The sequence below is a fragment of the Lepidochelys kempii genome, chromosome 3 (assembly GCF_965140285.1).
Source record: "Lepidochelys kempii isolate rLepKem1 chromosome 3, rLepKem1.hap1, whole genome shotgun sequence".
Lineage (NCBI taxonomy): Eukaryota > Metazoa > Chordata > Testudines > Cheloniidae > Lepidochelys > Lepidochelys kempii.
In genome coordinates, this window is record NC_136382.1 from 12,964,026 (window position 1) to 12,983,720 (window position 19,695).

Here is a 19,695-nt window from a genome sequence, read left to right on the forward strand (position 1 = left end):
AGCCATCAGGGATAATAGTGGTACTGGTAACAATAATCACCTATGTCTTGTGTGGTATCTTTGATGCAAATGTGTTGGAAAAGCCTTTACAGAACTAATGATGTTGTTACAGAATTATAGGCTACAGTTACAGAATGTAATAAATAATCCATGATCCTAGCACTCCGTTAGTGTTGTGTAAATAATACAGCACAATTAAGAGAGAAAGCATCAGGCCTGTAGTACTTACATACCCCGAGTCAAATTCAGATTTGGTGTAAATAGATGCAGCTCGGTTGGAGTCAATACACAATTAAGGACAAAAATAACCTGCCATTCACCAGTAGAAACATTTCCATCCTCAAAATGAAGGCCCCAATCCTGCACACCCTTCTGCACATGCTTAAGTTTAAGCACATGCGTAAATGTTTTCAGGATTGGGGCCTAAAAAGTAAGGAAAGGACTTTGTGTTGTGTTTTAAATGCTTACACTTAATGGTTTGTAAAAGAGATTTCTTAACAAATGTCATAGGTATTAAGGCCCAAATCCTCAAAGGCATTTAGGCTCCCAACTCCCATTGAAATCGATGGGAGTTGGGCATCTAAATATCTTTGAGGATCTGTGGCTAAACCTTCATTGAGTACTACAGATGCAAGGAATGTGATATTTTAATGTATTTTAACTCAGTTTTGAGTTAACAGACGATAAAGAAATCTGAAAATGGAAAGAACTTTCCTTCCCACTTCTATCCCTTTATCAGCGATCTCCCAGAATAGTGGGGTGGAATTTTATCACGTTTTCTTCCACCTGAACAAAGAAAATAAATATTTTAATCAAGCTGGGGGCGAGATCAAGCATGAAAATGTTTTAGCCAAATCCTCCCCTCCTCCCCACCAACCTCCTGCTGAAAGTTCTAAGCCTCTGAAAATAGGTTCTTGGTAATGAATGAGTCGTTTTCAGCCCAAATGAGATTATCCTGCTGGAATGCATATCTGTATCACAAGTATGAGGTGGTCTGAACTAGAATGCAGGATCCAAAATCCTAGCAAGTTTGGATCCAAATCTGGGTCTAAACTTTGTGGTTCAGCCCAAACCTATGAAATAGATCCAGAGCAAGAAACTGAATAAGAAAGGAAGGTCAGACACAACTCTGAACCATGGGCTTGATCCATAAGCCCAGTGAATTTGATGGGAGTCTTTCCATTATTTTCAGTGAAGTTTGGCAACAGGGTCTTTGTGGCTTGGACTCATATTCAAAAGCAATTTTTTCCCTCTCCGTCATGCTCCTTTTCATTCTCAAACAAGCCCATTCAGCTGACCCACACAATATGGTAGGTACGGTACAGTTATTAAACCAACATTAGACTATTTTAGACCCAGTGACTCTGAGAAGGGCATTTATGATACCAAGCACACTTGGTTCTCTTGTATTACAGTAATTTAGATGGAATAAATGGGCTGAAAGAGTCAAAGGTGTTAACATGACCCTGAAACTATCCAACATTAAACAGTTTTAAACAGGGTTCAGGGTTTTATAACCAGATACCTCAGCCTGCTTAGTACCATGGCAAACATACCATTAAAAATCTTTTAAGTTCTTTATTAATGATACAGAAAAGAAGGGAAAACAATTAAAGCATTTGAAATGTAAAGTGTTATGTGAGGCTTTCATTTTAATCAGGTCCGTTTTTCCCTTTCCCATTAGCTGTAAACAGATTTTATAAGGAAAAACCCCTGTATGACAGTCTTTTAGATCAGAGGTTCTCACAACAGTTTTAGTGGCCTCAGAGTGGGGTGGCCAACTCTTGCTGGTGGCTGATCTGACAATTTTCCTTACAATACTTCTGTACTTGTTGAAAAGCAGCAAACCCGTTCCTGTAAGTGGCAGTGAGGAAGGATTCCCCTGTGCTCAGACTCACCCTGCATCACCCATGGAGCTCTTGATGCTAATAAGAAGGCGTGATACTGGCAGGCTGCATGCACCACATGGGAACACAGATAGAAGCCCCCTGGTAGGGCATGGCCTCTACACACTGGGGCTGGGCGGTAGGAAGTAGAGATCCCCCTTTAGCTCACCTGGACTTTGCTCCTATTCTTGTGCTCAGAGCTTGTCATGGAGTGGGAGCCCCTCACCATGACAGGGAGCTGCCAAGCCCTGTAGCAGCCTAGAGTCATTGACCTGCTGTAGTAGCTAGAGCAACTGTGAATAGCGAGTGCAGCCCCAGATGCGGGAAACGCTGATCCATCTCTGTCCCTGTCTCCCATGGCCATTCAGTGAAAGACTGTCCCAGGAAGGTGGGTTGGGCACTCACCAGCCGTCTGCAGCGTCCCAGACTGCCGGTGCGGGGGAGCTGCCCAGGAAATATCCTGGTGACCAAACGCCGCAGCCATCTCCACTGACAAGAGCTGCCTCTGGTGCCATGCACGTGTCTCCAGAGGCACTGCCTGGAGGCCCTAAGAAGGCTGCATGGTGCAGGGCACCGATCCTTGCTGGCAGCACCAGCACAAACACCAAGGCGGAGCATCTGACTGCCCTTGATGCCAGCCATTCAGGAGCAACAGATGCGTGCTGCAGGGAGGGACTGCTGCTTTGCCCCCCAGTCTCTGCCCATGCTTTGGTGGCTGCAAAAAAATCCACCGGTGGCTGCATGCAAGAAATGCAGATGGTGATAACTGTACTTTTGGGGATAAAGAGAAGAAGTTAGTTGAGATGGGCTGGAGCTGTTGTTGTTGCTGTTGAGGTTTGATCCTGTTTTTTAGAAAATAAAACAAGACACACACACCCAAGAGGGACATGGGAAAAACAGCAAAGAGAAAATGCAGCTTCTCTCTCAGGTGTTGACTCTCACTTGCAGACTCAGTGCTGGAGAAACACAAGCCCAGCTGGAGAAACACAAGCCCAGCACACAGTCTCGGAGTGGCTGATAAGACCTGGCAAACTTGTGCCATCGTTGGGCCATTTGGGGCATTGCTTTTAAATACCTCTCTTGGGTGACAGGCTTACAGCAGTATTGCAAAATATAGTGGTGGCTGGCTAAGCCAGAGCGTTATTAAACAGAACACACATGGGGGAAGGGATTACATGGTCTTACATCCCAGGTGGCATTTGGGATTTAGCTGTTGGCATCTAGGTTCTTCTCTCTTGTCCGGTTTTCTCAGGATGAAGAAGACACAAAGATGTCCCACTGGATCCCGGGGTCTCAGGAGACAGCAGGGGTGGCAGCCATGATGGTGAAGCTCGCTCCTTCCCCTTCTTTCAGTCAGTCCGTGGCCACGGTAGACACAATCTTCCCCAAAAAGGCTTTTCCTGAGGACTGCCAAGGAAGTGTTGGGTGGAATAGTCCATCCCGCTATTATTTTGTCCAACAATTAGGTCTAATTTCCAACAAACCAATTTTGTTTAACTGGTGTTAACTTGTTTACCAGGCATGAGGTTAACACAGTTCTGGTGTTATATCAGGAGGCCTTTTCATTTGTATTAATTTAGCTCTTCTGTCTCCCTTTTGCACCTCTTCCCATCAACGTGGCCCTACACACATAGCTGGATAACCTTCTCTTGGCTTTGGACAGGAGTCCTTTGCAGTGATCCTCCCTCTGGCCTTCAATACCATCAGTCATAGGATCCTGTTGAGGCACATACAGGGGCACATCAGCCAACAGCCACTGCAGTCATTGCTGATATGGATTGAGTTTGAACTGGTACCCTAGAAGTGGCAAGTTTTTTATCTTTGTCCAGTCTTCTGTGTCATCCAGTCACCTTTTGCAGATCCCCTTCATACCCATTATTTTCCTCGTTTACAGACTGGCTGCGATGCTTGGTTATCTGAGCCATTGTTTGTTATGCTCAGTCCATTTGGGCTGTGCATGATGATACTATTTGCAGGCAGTTTCTAGTTCATATTTTCTTTTTTTAATCAGACAGAGACATTACAATTAAAATACCGTAAAAGTGATTCTAGCAGTATTGCAATAAGCATGTTTTTTAATTAAAGAAAGAACATGGGATGTACAAATAGTACCAGCTAATGGGAAGTTGCATCCAATGTATATTTTAATTGAGTTTTAAAGAGACTGGGGGGAAAGGCAGTCCTGTCTCTCTTTATTGCTCTGTGATGAGATCTCTAGGTTGTTACAATGATGTGCATCAAGTCTGGATTAATTATAGTCAATGGATCATAAAATTCCACCTGTCTTGGAAGAAAGGAGGAACATATTTTTTCTTTTTTCTTTTTTTTAACAAGAACTCAGTGTTTTTCAATGGAATTCAACTTGTAGGAGAAGAAATTCCCTGCAGGGGACTTTTGAGGCCTTTACAACTGTAGCAATTGGACAGCTTTTCTATTTCTTTCCCTTAATTGTAAATCCTGATTTGTGGCTAAGTGTAGGGCACATGCATCTATTTTAACCCCTGTTTTGTCTGGGATTGCAGCATGTATATTAGACTCCTAGAGCGCTCGTTCGCTAACTAAATTGATTTTCCGCATGTTTGATAGCTGCCAAGACTCCTCCAAGGCTTCCCAGGCTGAACTCCAGCAGATCAGTGGAAGCTAATCCCAGTCCTCCTAACAAAAGGAACTGTATATGGCTCCTGCAAAGATCAGACTGGAAGCTTAGGCAGCATGGTCCCCTCCTTCCTCCACTCACTGTCATGGAGAAGTCCACTCTCTGCAAGAAGATGCTGCTGCTGCTAATTATCTGAGCAAAAGCTCTCTTGAGTCCTCCTAGATCTATCCTAGGTCCTTCTATTGCCCCCATTCCCACAGGATTTTATAATCCTTAATGCATTTGTCCTCACAAAGCCCCTGTGAGGTTGGGCAGTGCTACTAGCCCCTTTTCACAGATGGGGAACTGAGGCCCAGAGAGACTCTCACTTCCTCAAGGCTACAGAAGAAGTCTGTGGTGGGACAAGCCAGGTCTGTTGAATACCAAACTAGAGCTCTGACTGCTGGACCATTCTTCCTCTCAAGCGTTAAACCTTGCTAATCTGTAGACAAAAGACGATGCATTAAGGTATGGCCTACACTAGGACCTGAGATCAGAGCCCCATTGTGCTATGCACTATGCAAAATGCTTAGGGGGGAGGGATAGCTCAGTGGTTTGAGTATTGCCCTGCTAAACCCAGGGTTGTGAGGTCAATCCTTGAGGGGGCCATTTAGTGATCTGGGGCAAAAACTGGGGATTGGTCCTGCTTTGAGCAGGGGATTGGACCAGATGATCTCCTGAGGTCCCTTCCAACCCTGATATTCTATGATTCTTAGTAAGAGACCTTCCCTGCCCTTGCAAGCTTACGATTTAAATAGATGAGACAAATGTAGCAGGCAGAAACGGATACAAACAGAATATTAGTAATTGAGGCACAGAGAACTTCAGTGACTCGGCCCACAATGACACAAGCAGTCTGTGACTGAGCCAGGAATTGAACACTGACTGCTCAGAGTCAGTCCAGGGCACTGCTACAAGACCATCCTCCCTTGCTAAAAGCAAACTGTTTTGCCTGAGCTGGTCTCCAGCAGGTTGAAATGTCCAAGCAGCTGCCTGTTTCTAGATTAGAGCTGGATGAAGGCTCTGGTTCAGCAAAGCACTTGTGTCCAGGTTTAACTTTTAAGTGAGAGTAGTCACATTGACTTCAGGGGGACTAATCATGTGCATAACTGCTTTTCTGGATTGCGACCTTTGTAAAATCAAGATTGGATTTCTTTTAAAGAGATGCTGTAGTTCAAAAGGAATTATTTGGGGGGAAGTTCTATGGCCAGAGTTGTACAGGAGGTGAGATCACAATGGTCCCTTCTGGCCTCGGAGTCTATGATTCTATGAAATGAGCGCAGGTTCAGTTCTGCAGATCAAACACCCCTTTCACATCAGTTCCCTTCTTGTGATTTTTTTTTTTTTTTTTACCTGGGAGCCTTTGTGAGGCTTTCCCCAAAGCATTATCCTACCACAGGAGCCTAACATGTCTTTCCTCTGGAGCTCAGGTGTTGGGATTTGGAAGCCCCTCAGACTATCACCTTCACCTATTTTGTCTCCTGGTCTGACTGGCCTTCCCTGAGTAGCTGCATTGTGTATCCTTGGGTAATACAGATTGTGACGTATACAGCTGAGTGACTTTCATCCAGATTTCCAAGGCATCTACTGTAACATACCTTGTTCTGGTGCAACCAGTAATATCCATACACTCCATTGTAACCTCTCTTCCTCCCTGTTTGGCTGTCCCTTTCTTTGGCTCATACTGTAGATGTGATCAAGTGTCTGTGATGCCATCTCAGTGCTGGCAGAGTAGGGGGACTTCCTCTAGACGAGATGGTGCTTGCAGCGTTATGCAGGCTGGTGATCTAAATCACCATTGCTTGGCACCTGTACTTCAAGGAAAGAGGCCACCCAGCTTGCAAGGAGCACATGGCATCTGAACAGATGGGCATGAATGCACCCAGCCAGAAAACATGGGCATCGATCCTGGGAGATGATTTCTAACGGAGACCATTCAAGCAGCTGCCTCTCCCTAGCTCAAGGCTGGATTAAGGCCCCAATCTAGCATAGCTCTTGAGCACACACTTAATGTTAAAACACATGAGTAGTACCATTGACTTAAGTGGTACTGCCTATGCACTTGAAGCTAAGCATATATTCAAGTGCTTTGCTGGATTGGGACCTAAATGTGTGTGGGGAGAATGCCCTCTGTGGCATGTACAGTGAGTTTTGGCCTCTTTTGGTTCAGACAGCTTTGGGGGCAGAGTCAATGTAATGAGCGCTTCACTCCTTTGTGTCTTGCTCTGTAGGAGCCCAGGATGCAGTGAACTTGTGTTGCTCATCCGTGTTTCATGTGAGCATGTCCAAAGGGTGCACGCAACAGGGTTCATAAAATTAGTATCTTGTCCTTAATTAAGGCCGATAAATGAAGTCTATGAAAAGAGCGCAGGAGGATCTACATAGCAGGATCTTTCTTTTCATTCTAGTTTGCTCCCAGCAGGCACCCCCTTGGAGGCTGAGAACAAGCATATCAAATGGATTGCCAGCACGCTGCAGTCTTGTTATGCACGATCAGTTGTTTGAAGAAAGATGTTCTAGCTCTAGCCATTTCCTCCTGCTGTTTGCCATTTGGGGATGCATGCCAGGAACATAATTTGTGAGGTTCAGCACATCTCAAGGGGGTTCTAGTGGGATCATCATAAAACACAATGGTGAAGAGAGCTGAGAATAACAAGTCCAGGGGTCCGGGAACATTGGTCATATAGGGCCAAAGCCTATGATACAAAACTCCTTCCTCGTATACCGATGGTAGGATACAACCCTTGTGCAGAAGAGAGCGGACATGTCCACTGAGGAGGTGACCTTTCAAATAGCAGCAGATGCTTTTCCATTAGGCAAAGGGCATTCTACTGGATTTTTCATTTATACAATAGTTAAGAGGATGCAGTTGATATAATTGTGTGTGTCTGTATATATGTGTATCTGTGTGTGTGTGTATACACACACACACACCCCTTTCCTGTGTGACACTGAAATTATTGATTATAAAACAATTCTCTTAAAAATTACTTTACATCTTTTGTTTACATTTAGCACTTCACTCAGCTTGTGTAGGGAAGCTGGATTGGATCTGGTGAAAGTCACTTTCATCCTTTTCCCTGCACAATCTAATTATAACCTACATCCAAATTTACAGGCATTTATGTCCAAACTTATTTTAACTATGGTACTTATTTTAATGAGACATTTCATTTAAAGAATACAATATTTCTCTTAAAGGTATAATATTGAGGCTGATTGCTTATAACATCAAAGCAAAACAGGGTCCTCAATGAGTGCTTTCCTCTGTGTTTGGGAAATCCCTAAAACATTTGGAATGCTACCACAAACTAAATATTAATGAGAAAGATGGGGTTGAACTCAACACCCTGTGTATGGACAATGAGAATCTCCATAATCATGAGGATTAAAAACAGACTAACATTTTGGAAGGGATAAAAAGCCTCATACTACAAGGCATAACTCATTCTCTAACTAACAGGGATCAGTCAAAGCTTTCCTTGTGGGTAGGTTATCTTATCACTTCCAACTCTTGAGGTTCTTGCACCTTCCTCAGAAGCATCTATTGGAGACAGGGTACTGGATTAGGTGGACCTTGAGACTGAGCCAGTTTGGTATTCTTTTGTTCCAGCCCAAGACACTCTATGAAATGAAGAGGTATCATATTGCATTTCCACCTCCTCTCCATTTGCTCTTGTTTTCCTTTGTTTCACATAAGACTTCAGAGCAGAAATATCTGTCTATCCCGCACCAGTCCCTTCATCATTCTTCTGGTGCAGTCGGTGGTTCAAGTGAAAGAGTACCTAAGTGGACCCTATCTTATTTTCTGGTTTGTTTTCTTTACTGTTCTATCAGTTTTTCTAGCTGTTGGTTGGATTTCTTTTCCTTCTGGGAAAGGGGGCAGTGCCTCAGATTTAGTTTTGGGTTTCTTTTTTTTAAAAGAGGATGGGAAAAAAATTCTTTCCAGGCCTGGAGGTGAAGGCCAATTGCTGGTTTAATCGAGACAAGTGATGGTTTTGATGTTCTCACCAAACATCAAATAGCCTCAGAATGTTTCTTTTCTCTCCCATTTGAAAGAGATGTGTTTGGTCTCCATATCACAGCACAGAAGAGATTATGGGTTTAATTGTATTTATTTGAATTGGTGGGGAGGCTACCATAACAATAGTTGATTGATTTTTATAAAATTACCCCAAGGTCCCTTGTAGGACATTCCAGGCTCTCTTGTGCAGCCATAACAAACAACGTAAGGGCATAAGTGCTAGTAAGTTTGTATATAGGTTATAATTAAATGACTCAAATGACTGAGCCTGAATATTTGCCAATCTTTGCTTTTAACTGTTATTAAGCTGTTGTTTCTTAACTCCCAGGGATTCGTTGTCTCTGCTCTTGGACTGATTTTCAGAAGGACTTGGCTTCTGTTGGCTTCAGTGATAGGTGTGGGGGCTCCGCAGTTTTGAAAATATCAGGTGTTAGGGTTCAGTTCTGCTCTGTAGGGATGAGAGTGGCCTGCCAAGGCAGGCAAGAGCTGCGAGAGCAGACTTCAGGGGAGAAGAGGGGGAAGAGAAGCTCCAGGACTGAATTTTGTTTTGAATGTTATATAAACAAGATAGACTGTGAGAGAAGGGAGTGTTATTAGACAAAAGGATTGTGCAGAGTTTATTAAGGTTTCTGAAGAGGAGAAACTGAGGCAGGGAGTCACAGAGCGACTCCAAGTGACGAGGATGGCGCTTGGGATGCAGCCGACCCTGTAACAGCATGCGCGCGTGTGCACACACGCACATTTTTAGAAGAAACCAACTGTGATTTGTTAGAAAGTTCGCTGGGGATTGTTCATAGAATATACACATTCAAAAGTGGTGACATGCCTATCAACGCCCTTTGGAACACATCACCTTTTAGCTGCTTCAGGTCACCCATTCATTGTCTGTCTTTGTCGTCTTAGGTTTTTGAGGCAATGACTATGTCTTCTTGTATATTCAAATGGCACCTAGCCCAGTGTTGCCTTTGTATATCTTTAACTTCCAGCCATTGGAATTGTACTTGCTCCCATCAGATTATGGGAAAGCCATTTTCGTGAAAAGGCCAGATTGCAAACCCCCTTTCTCGCACTAGTGAGCTGGTACTCATATGAGTAGTCCCATTGGCTTCAGGGGCTAGAGATGAGAGAACAAAGGGCTAGCCTCACCAGTCTGTTCAGCCCACTGCAGAAGCACACCTGCCCTGAGTACACAGGATTTATCACAGTCTGAGAGGAAAAACATGTTGTTGGTAGTGTTGTGGGTTCAATTTAATTCAATAGCGAGGTGTCAAGTAGCTAGGCTTAATCAACTTTACTAATTAACGATGATTAGTCAAAGATTAATACAGCATAATACAGATAGGAAGGCCAATACATTGCCAACCCATCTGGGAGACAGCAACGCAGCAGGTCAACTGTCTCAAAATCTGAGCTTCATTCTACTTCTCTATATACGATATACAATAGATGAAGGTCTCACTATTTCTTTGCATTACTTTAAAGTTAGTTTTATCTGTCTTCTTTGACAAGCTTTTGAACACTTTGTGATATGCTTACACAGACCCTACAATAAACAGGACAGAAATTGAAAACAAGTTTTTTATCTTATTTGACCATAGCAATCCAGAAATTTTCCACTGAATGCATCTGATGAAGTGAGCTGTAGCTCATGAAAGCTTATGCTCAAATAAATTGGTTAGTCTCTAAGGTGCCACAAGTCCTCCTTTTCTTTTTGCAAAATTTCAGTGACATCCTGCACTTGCAGATGTAAGCAGTGTCAGGATGAGCTCCACCCTGACATCTGGTGGTGAGGTGTGGCAAGTTGTGGAAAAGAACTTCAGGGGCCGATCTCATTTGCATAGGCACACCCACCACGCCTAGAATGAGACCATAGCTGCCCAAATGGTCACTTTGGCTGCTGTGGGATCCCCAGTGTCTCTGTTATTGGGGCAGGAAGAATAAATTGTTATTACCCTGATTATGGGAACTGTGCTTGGAACTGTACGTGGCCTTTTGTTACGATGGAGGGATTCACCATCATCTAAGTAGCACTCGCTAGGCAAGGGTCATGGGTTCCAAAACTGTGTGAATGGAGAGAGGCTGGGGACAAGTATTAATACTTGGTGGCATGGGCCCCTTGGTGAGGGCCTTACATGCTGATTGCACTTCCTCCTCTCTCCACTGTGGAATATCAGAGCTAATTTTGATTTCATTAGAAGTCTAGTTATAGGCTGCTGAGCTCACTTTGGGCTAACAGTGCACCAGCATTGGGGCTCCCCTACTATAAGCTGAATTCACCTAAGCGCTGAAATCCCTGAGCGTTGTGTTAAGTAGTGGGGGAGCCTGAAGATATATTGTGGAGCAGTTTGCGGGATGGCTGGTGAAGCAGTTCGACGCGGAGCAGTGTGTGGATGGCAGGAGCTGCTTGTGGGCCGTGGAGCTGAGTGAAGGAGTTCGTGGGGCGGCTGGCAGAGCGGAGCGCAGCTGAGCGAAGGAGTTCGTGGGGCGGCTGGCGGAGCGGAGCGCAGCTGAGCGAAGGAGTTCGTGGGGCGGCTGGTGGAGCGGAGTGCAGCTGCGCGAAGGAGTTTTGTGGGGCGGCTGGCGGAGCGGAGCGCCGCTATGGAGCTATGGGGCGGTCAGCTTCAGATCACGTAAGGTGCCTCTTACCCCCGTCCCATTTCCACCCAGGTTGGGAGGTAAAGCTCCGCCAATAAACTTTCGAACTCTGGGGCTGCCCTGACCAGGGACAGAGACTTTTGGGGCATTGGACTTTTGGGGTTGCTGGACTCAAGAACCAAAGGGAAAAGGGCATGCCCCAATTTGCCTGGGGTGGGGTTGTTTTTGCTCATGGGTTGTGTTATGAATCCGGTTGGTGGTGTTTCCCCAACATAATGCCACATTGTTTCTCTCTGTTATTAAAAGACTTTTGCTACACTCAGACTATGTGCTTGCGAGAGGGGAAGTATTGCCTCTTGGAGGCGCCCAGCGGGGGTGGTATATATTTGTCCCAGGTCACTGGGTGGGGGCTCGAGCCGGTTTGCATTGTGTTATTGGAATGGAACCCCTAGATATTGAACCCGGCCCTGTTGCTGCCAACTCTGACGGGCAGAAGGGTTACATTTTTGGGGGCTCGTCCGGGATCGCCTGGGTCAGTACCCCTCACAAGCACCTGTTGAGTGATCCACTACATTGGGAAACAATTTATATATTTTTTTTGTTTGTGCTTATATTTTGAGGAAATTACTGTTTGTATAATGGCTAATATGTCAGGTTTGTTGGGCCCTGGCTCAGCAGCTTCCAGCTCGGAGGCTGCAGCCTCGGCTGATGATTGGACAAAAGCTCTGGGGCAAATATTGGAAAAGGTTGTGCTGCCTCATGCTGAGTCAGACTCTTGTCGTAAGTTAAGATTATTTGCTGGGGAGGAGGAGTTTGAACCCTGGTTAGAGCATACCACTGAAATGCTGCAAGAGTGGGCCGTACCAGATGCAGAAAAGCGAAGATGCCTTATAGAGAGCCTTGGCGGCCCAGCATTAGATGTGATTCGCACCCTGAAGCTCATTGACCCTGGGGTCAGTGTGAAGGACTGCCTAGAGGCCCTTGAACACAACTTTGGGAGCGTAGAGGGCCCTGAAGACAGCTACTGTAAGTTCCTTAATTCCCGACAACAAAAGGGCGAGAAGGCTTCAGCCTACATACAGAGACTGGAGAGACTGCTTCAGAGAGCTGTCATGAGGGGAGCAGTGACTGCTGAGCAGATGGATCAGACCAGACTGGCTCAAATTGTAAGAGGAACTCAGTATCAGAACCCGATTCTACTTCATCTCCGGCTAAGAGAACGACGGGAACATCCCCCAAGTTCCTCCCAGCTGATAAAAGAGGTCCGAGAGGAGGAAGAAAGGCAGGCTGCCAGTGAGTTTTGGGAAGCCCAAACATGGGAGCCAGCCAGCACAACACCACTGCAAATGGCCAGTGTACTGATGGTGAGCACCAGAGAGGAACTTGCCCAACAAATGCAGGTCCTGACGGAACGGATAGCTGAGCTGCAAAGTACCGTTGACCGAGTTAAGACTTCCAGGAATAAGAAGCCTCAAACTGTGGCGATTGAGAAGCCCGCACTTAGAGCCACCATCCCCCCCAGGCGAAGGGGGAAAGGTCAATTCTTCTGCTACCGATGTGGTCAGGATGGACACAGTGCTGCCAAGTGCCGTAATGAAGAAAACCCCTCCTTAGTGTATGGAAAGCTGAGGATCAGTTGGGAGAGATCCGGTAGCTGCCAGAGGGTCTGGGGACGGGGAACCCCCAGGTCTGCAGGATTTGAAGATTCCCCCAGAAAAGACTGTCCAGCTGGGATCCCTGCAGGACTGATAGGGCCTCGAGCAGAGGTCATGGTGAGGATCGAAGGGGTGGAGTGTAAAGCAGTGCTTGACACTGGATCTCAAGTGACTATTATATTTCAGTCATTCTACCAACAGATGCTTAGGCACCTGCCTATACAGCCACTGACTGGCCTTGGCCTATGTGGCCTCAGCATGGATGAATACCCCTATCAAGGGTATGTCATAGTGCACCTGGAATTCCCAGAGGAGGTTGCTGGGGTGAGAGAAGAGGTAGACACAGCTGCCTTAATATGCCCTGACCCTAAAGGGACTTCTGATGTGTCTGTGCTGATAGGGACCAACTCCAGTCTCTTCAAGGTACTCGCGGATTACTGCAGAAGGCGGGCTGGGGACCAGTACCTGAATACCCTGATGATCCATACGCTTTGTGCTGAAGCCTATAGGAAAATTGAGAGCGCTAAAAGGGACACATCTGAGCTACCGCTTGGGGCACTGAAGTACGCGGGCACAACCCCCTTAGTAGTGCCTGCAAGGACGGAGCAAGAAGTGCTTGTCATGAGTACCTGTCTGAAAGGCAGTAAAGGGACGTTAGCAATGATAGAGCAGCCGATGGGAGGAGAGCTCCCTGAAGGAGTGCTGGTCCCCAGTGGAGTCATAACCCTACCTGCTGAAGCCCAGGAAAGGGTGACTATACTGATTGCTAATGAAACGAGTCGTGATATTTTTGTGAAGCAAGGACAAAAGATAGCAGACCTCTTTGAACCTGAGTCGATTGTAAAACCCCAGTATGAAACTCCAGTTCCGGTAATAGACCCAGCAAAGTTTGACTTTGGAGATTCACCAGTGTCCGAGGACTGGAAAGATCGCCTGAGGAAGAAACTTTGTGAAAGATCCAAGGTGTTCTCACTGCATGAGTGGGATGTGCAAAAGGAGTAGAGCACAATATCAGACTACATGACTCTCGACCTTTCAGGGAGAGATCTAGGAAGATTGCTCTCTCTGAGATGGAAGATGTGCGACATCATCTTCAGGAGCTGGCTGCGAATGGCATCATTACAGAGTCCCGCAGCCCATACGCCTCACCCATTGTGGTAGTCCGCAAAAAGAATGGGAAAATCCGGATGTGTATTGACTACCGCACCCTAAACAGCCGTACGGTGGTCGACCAGTACACTATGCCTCGAGTGCAAGACGCCTTAGACTGTTTGCTGGGAAGCCAGTGGTTCTCTGTGTTGGATCTTCGAAGTGGATACTACCAGATCCCTCTGGGAGAAGAAGATAAGGAGAAGACAGCCTTCATCTGCCCATTAGGGTATTATCAGTTCGAACGCATGCCCCAAGGGATTTCTGGAGCACCTGCCACCTTTCAACGTCTCATGGAGAAAGTTGTGGGAGACATGAATTTACTGCAAGTGTTAGTTTATTTGGATGACCTGATTGTGTTTGGAAGAACCTTAGAGGAGCATGAAGAAAGACTTCTTAAAGTGCTTGATAGGTTGGAGGATTATGGTCTGAAGCTTTCAATTGACAAATGCCAGTTCTGCAGAACCTCAGTGAAGTATGTGGGTCACATTGTGTCCCAAGAAGGTGTGAGTACTGATCCTGATAAAATAGAAGCACTCACTACATGGCCACGTCCAAGTAACTACAGAGAACTCAAGACCTTCCTTGGATTTAGTGGCTACTACCGCAGATTTGTGAAAAACTATGCTACGATTGTAAAGCCTCTGAATGATCTTACCAGGGGACATCAGTCCAGCAAGAACAAATCTAAGTCCAAGAATAAGGGGAGGTCCCCAAAGCCTCCTGTGCAGAGACACAATGGCCCCTTTGCACCATTTGGGCCACGGTGGGATGAGAGATGTGAAAGGGCTTTTCAAGAAATCATTACTTGCCTAACTCATGCTCCAGTCCTAGTTTTTGCTGACCCAAGCAAACCATTTATCCTGCATACTGATGCCAGTTTGGAGGGTCTGGGAGCAGTCCTGTACCAGGAAGTGGAAGGCAAATGTAAACCTGTAGCCTTTGCCAGCTGAGGATTGTCTGATAGTGAAACTCGCTATCCCACCCACAAGCTGGAGTTTTTGGCCTTGAAATGGGCCATCACTGAGAAATTTCGAGACTACTTGTATGGTGCTCAGTTCCAGGTGTGGACAGACAACAATCCACTGACTTATGTGTTAACAAGTGCTAAGCTGGATGCTACAGGGCAGAGATGGGTGGCCGCCTTGGCTAGCTATGAGTTCAGCATTCAGTACCGATCAGGGAGAAGCAATGTAGATGCAGATGCATTGTCCAGGCGTCCGCAGGCTCCAGAAGTTGCTGTGATACCCACAGATGGAGTGAGAGCTATTTGCAGTGTGAGTCGCCGAGAGCCAGAGGCCCGTGAAGACTTTCAGGGATGTGTTGCAGAAGCTTTGGGCCTGCCCCCTGAATGCATGCCTTCTGCTTCGGTGAACTATATTGCATTAGACCAATCTCCTTTGCCCATGCTCAATGCGGCTGACTGGCAAGAAGCCCAGCGGCAAGATATTGACATTCGTGATACACTACTTGCCAAAAGGGAGGGGCGAAGCCCAACTGCGGTTGTCCCACCTAACCCGGAGGGTAAACTACTATTGAGAGAATGGACCAAACTAAAACTGATTCAGGGAGTGCTACACCGAATGACCACTGACCCTTTACAAAAACAACGAGCACAACTAGTACTGCCAAAAAAGTACAGAGCCCTGGCCATGAGGGCCCTGCATGATGACTTTGGGCATTTAGGGATGGAGAGGACCCTGGAACTTATTCGTAGTAGGTTCTATTGGTCCCGAATGGCTGAAGATGTTCGCAGGAAATGTGAGACTTGCGCTCGATGTGTTCAAAGGAAAACTCTGCCCACGAGGGCTGCATATCTCAAGAACATCACCAGCAACAAACCTTTGGAGTTGGTATGCATTGATTTCTTGTCTGTAGAGGTAGACAAGAGGAATGTTGGAAACATTCTAGTAGTGACTGACCATTTTACACGGTATGCACAAGCATATCCCACACGTGATCAGAGGGCCACCACCGTTGCTCGAGTATTGTGGGACAAATATTTCTCAGTCTATGGATTCCCGGCTCGGATACACTCTGATCAGGGGCGGGATTTTGAGAGTCACCTTCTGAAGGAGGTGCTGAAGATAGCAGGAATTAAAAAGTCTAGGACAACGCCTTATCACCCCCAAGGTGATCCTCAGCCAGAGAGGTTCAATCGAACCCTATTAGATATGTTGGGAACTTTGCGACCAGAGCAGAAGGCAACCTGGAGCCAGCATGTCGCATTTCTGGTGCATGCCTACAATGCCACAAAGAACGATGCTACGGGAGTCACCCCATATCTCTTGATGTTTGGGCGAGAACCAAGATTACCCATAGACTTGTGCTTTGGTGTATCAGAGGATGGAGATAGCTATGAAACTCATCAGCAATATGTATCCCGACTAAGAGAAAAGCTGCGGGATGCTTATCGCTTAGCTACCGCTGCGGCTCGGAAGAACGCAGACCGCAACAAACATCGATATGATGCTAGAGTGCGTTCGCAGGAGCTCCAGCCGGGGGACAGAGTCCTGCTGTGAAATTTGGGTATTGCTGGCAAACACAAGATAGCTGACAGATGGAAGGCAATACCTTACCTGGTGATGGAAAAGCTGGGAGATCTGCCAGTCTACAAGATCAAACCTGAAGACTGTCCAGGGCAAATAAAGACGGTGCATAGAAACCTTTTGCTCCCTGTGGGGGAATTGGTAAGCACCCCTTGTGAGATGGGCCACGGCAGGGCCTCCAGGCAGAACAGAGGTGCTAGACCAAAGCCGCCATCCAACACAGACAGTGGGCCCCCTGCAGCTAACTTACCCCTATTCTGCACATCTGAGAGTGAGTCTGAGGAGGAAGACACAACCCTGGTGTATCCTGGGATGGAGACAAGATTTCAGTCTCGATCAGCTGAACCAAACGAGAGTTTTCCCTCTTCCGCCCTAAACCCAATGGCGGAACTATTTAGGCCCCTTTCTGATACCCCGGTGCTGCTGCTGAGACCCCCCTGTAATGACACACACAGGTTATTGGACAATGGGGACAGACAGGTAGAGGATGTCCTGGGCACCTTGGACCCTCCAGCGTTAGCACTAGGAGTGCAGGGGCCTACGCCAGTAGCCGAGGGACCCTCCAGGGAAGCCTCTCCATCCATCACTCAAGAGGATGTTCCCCTTACTTCGGCAACAGAGATTCTCAATAGACGAGACAGGGTGATAAGACCAGTGAAACGGTTAACTTATGATGCACCTGGGGTGACTAGTGAGGAGCCAATACATTTAGCACACAGGCTTGTGGAATCTAAAGTGGGCTTCCTGAGGCCCTTTGGAGGAAACCAATGAGTTGGTATAAAGGGAGTGTGATTTGTCGGGACGACAAAGTCTCGGCTGGGGGGAGGATGTAAGCAGTGTCAGGATGAGCTCCACCCTGACATCTGGTGGTGAGGTGTGGCAAGTTGTGGAAAAGAACTTCAGGGGCCGATCTCATTTGCATAGGCACACCCACCACGCCTAGAATGAGACCATAGCTGCCCAAATGGTCACTTCGGCTGCTGTGGGATCCCCAGTGTCTCTGTTATTGGGGCAGGAAGAATAAATTGTTATTACCCTGATTATGGGAACTGTGCTTGGAACTGTACGTGGCCTTTTGTTACGATGGAGGGATTCACCATCATCTAAGTAGCACTCGCTAGGCAAGGGTCATGGGTTCCAAAACTGTGTGAATGGAGAGAGGCTGGGGACAAGTATTAATACTTGGTGGCATGGGCCCCTTGGTGAGGGCCTTACATGCTGATTGCACTTCCTCCTCTCTCCACTGTGGAATATCAGAGCTAATTTTGATTTCATTAGAAGTCTAGTTATAGGCTGCTGAGCTCACTTTGGGCTAACAGTGCACCAGCACTGGGGCTCCCCTACTATAAGCTGAATTCACCTAAGCGCTGAAATCCCTGAGCGTTGTGTTAAGTAGTGGGGGAGCCTGAAGATATATTGTGGAGCAGTTTGCGGGACGGCTGGTGAAGCAGTTCGACGCAGAGCAGTGTGTGGATGGCAGGAGCTGCTTGTGGGCCGTGGAGCTGAGTGAAGGAGTTCGTGGGGCGGCTGGCAGAGCGGAGCGCAGCTGAGCGAAGGAGTTCGTGGGGCGGCTGGCGGAGCGGAGCGCAGCTGAGCGAAGGAGTTCGTGGGGCGGCTGGCGGAGCGGAGCGCAGCTGAGCGAAGGAGTTCGTGGGGCGGCTGGCGGAGCGGAGCGCAGCTGCGCGAAGGAGTTTTGTGGGGCGGCTGGCGGAGCGGAGCGCCGCTATGGAGCTATGGGGTGGTCAGCTTCAGATCACGTAAGGTGCCTCTTACCCCCGTCCCATTTCCACCCAGGTTGGGAGGTAAAGCTCCGCCGATAAACTTTCGAACTCTGGGGCTGCCCTGACCAGGGACAGAGACTTTTGGGGCATTGGACTTTTGGGGTTGCTGGACTCAAGAACCAAAGGGAAAAGGGCATGCCCCAATTTGCCTGGGGTGGGGTTGTTTTTGCTCATGGGTTGTGTTATGAATCTGGTTGGTGGTGTTTCCCCAACATAATGCCACATTGTTTCTCTCTGTTATTAAAAGACTTTTGCTACACTCAGACTATGTGCTTGCGAGAGGGGAAGTATTGCCTCTTGGAGGCGCCCAGCGGGGGTGGTATATATTTGTCCCAGGTCACTGGGTGGGGGCTCGAGCCGGTTTGCATTGTGTTATTGGAATGGAACCCCTAGATATTGAACCCGGCCCTGTTGCTGCCAACTCTGACGGGCAGAAGGGTTACACAATAGTTGGGTATAGAGGGCATGTTAGTTAAGCATCCACAAACTTGTTTGTCTTGTCCTGTCCCTCTGGAATGACTGCACCTAACACTGAAGTACAACATTTCATGTCTCCCTTTGGTTAAACAGCTTAACATAAGTAAAAAGCATCTGGGAAAAAAACTTAACATTAATAAAATTCATAGTTCTACAAAAACATGTAATATATATGTTATAGTATATGATATTCATAGAATCATAGAACTGGAAGGGCCCTCCAGAGGTCATCTAGTCCAGTCCCCCGCACCCTGCTAACAGTGACACAAAACCTTAGAGACTTTGGTTATCTGGCTCCATACACATTTGCAAGACAGACGATCCGTAGTAGCCAGGCAGAGCATGAATACCTAGAGGTTAGTTGGTTAAGTATATTTCTCAAGACTGGTGATACTCTTATATTATACACAGTGGAGTCATGCAAAGGTTACAGCGTCTAACTATAGAACACTTTTAGGGTTATACAATTCAGCATGAAAATAAAGCATTCTAAATAGCATGTACTGTACTTATTCTCTATTAGCTACTGTCTTATTCTGGTAACATAAATGTCTCCTTTTTAATCACACTTATAGCTACAACTCCTCCCAGGCTTTGATTGATACATTTTGCTTGTCAGAGCTGAATGCATCTGTTTTCTGGTAGTTAACACAAAAGCAATTTATATGCCTGGCTAATAGTTCTGTTTGTGAGACCTGGTTTCCCAGTCTGCTTGCAAAAGTCAGCTTCACAAACCTTGACACAAGTTTTTTCCTTATCTGGTAACTGCCCCCGCAGCATTAACCAGCGTATGTAACTAAATATGCAAGTAGTGTTTTTCCAGTTTGTCTTTGGCCTGGCTGCAAAGCACCATGGGGCTTTGGCTTAGTTTGGTCAACAGTAGGTAGCCCTGGTTAAAATATTGGCTGTAGATCACTGAGCTCCCTTTTCTGAACAGAAGCTTC

General features: G+C 46.7%; 1 protein-coding gene across 21 annotated transcripts in view; it reads left to right on the forward strand.

Moving 5' to 3' along the window:
- PKHD1 (PKHD1 ciliary IPT domain containing fibrocystin/polyductin) overlaps positions 1-19,695 on the forward strand; it is a 466,962-nt gene that overhangs the window by 140,185 nt on the left and 307,082 nt on the right. The gene's annotated exons all lie outside the window — the stretch shown is intronic.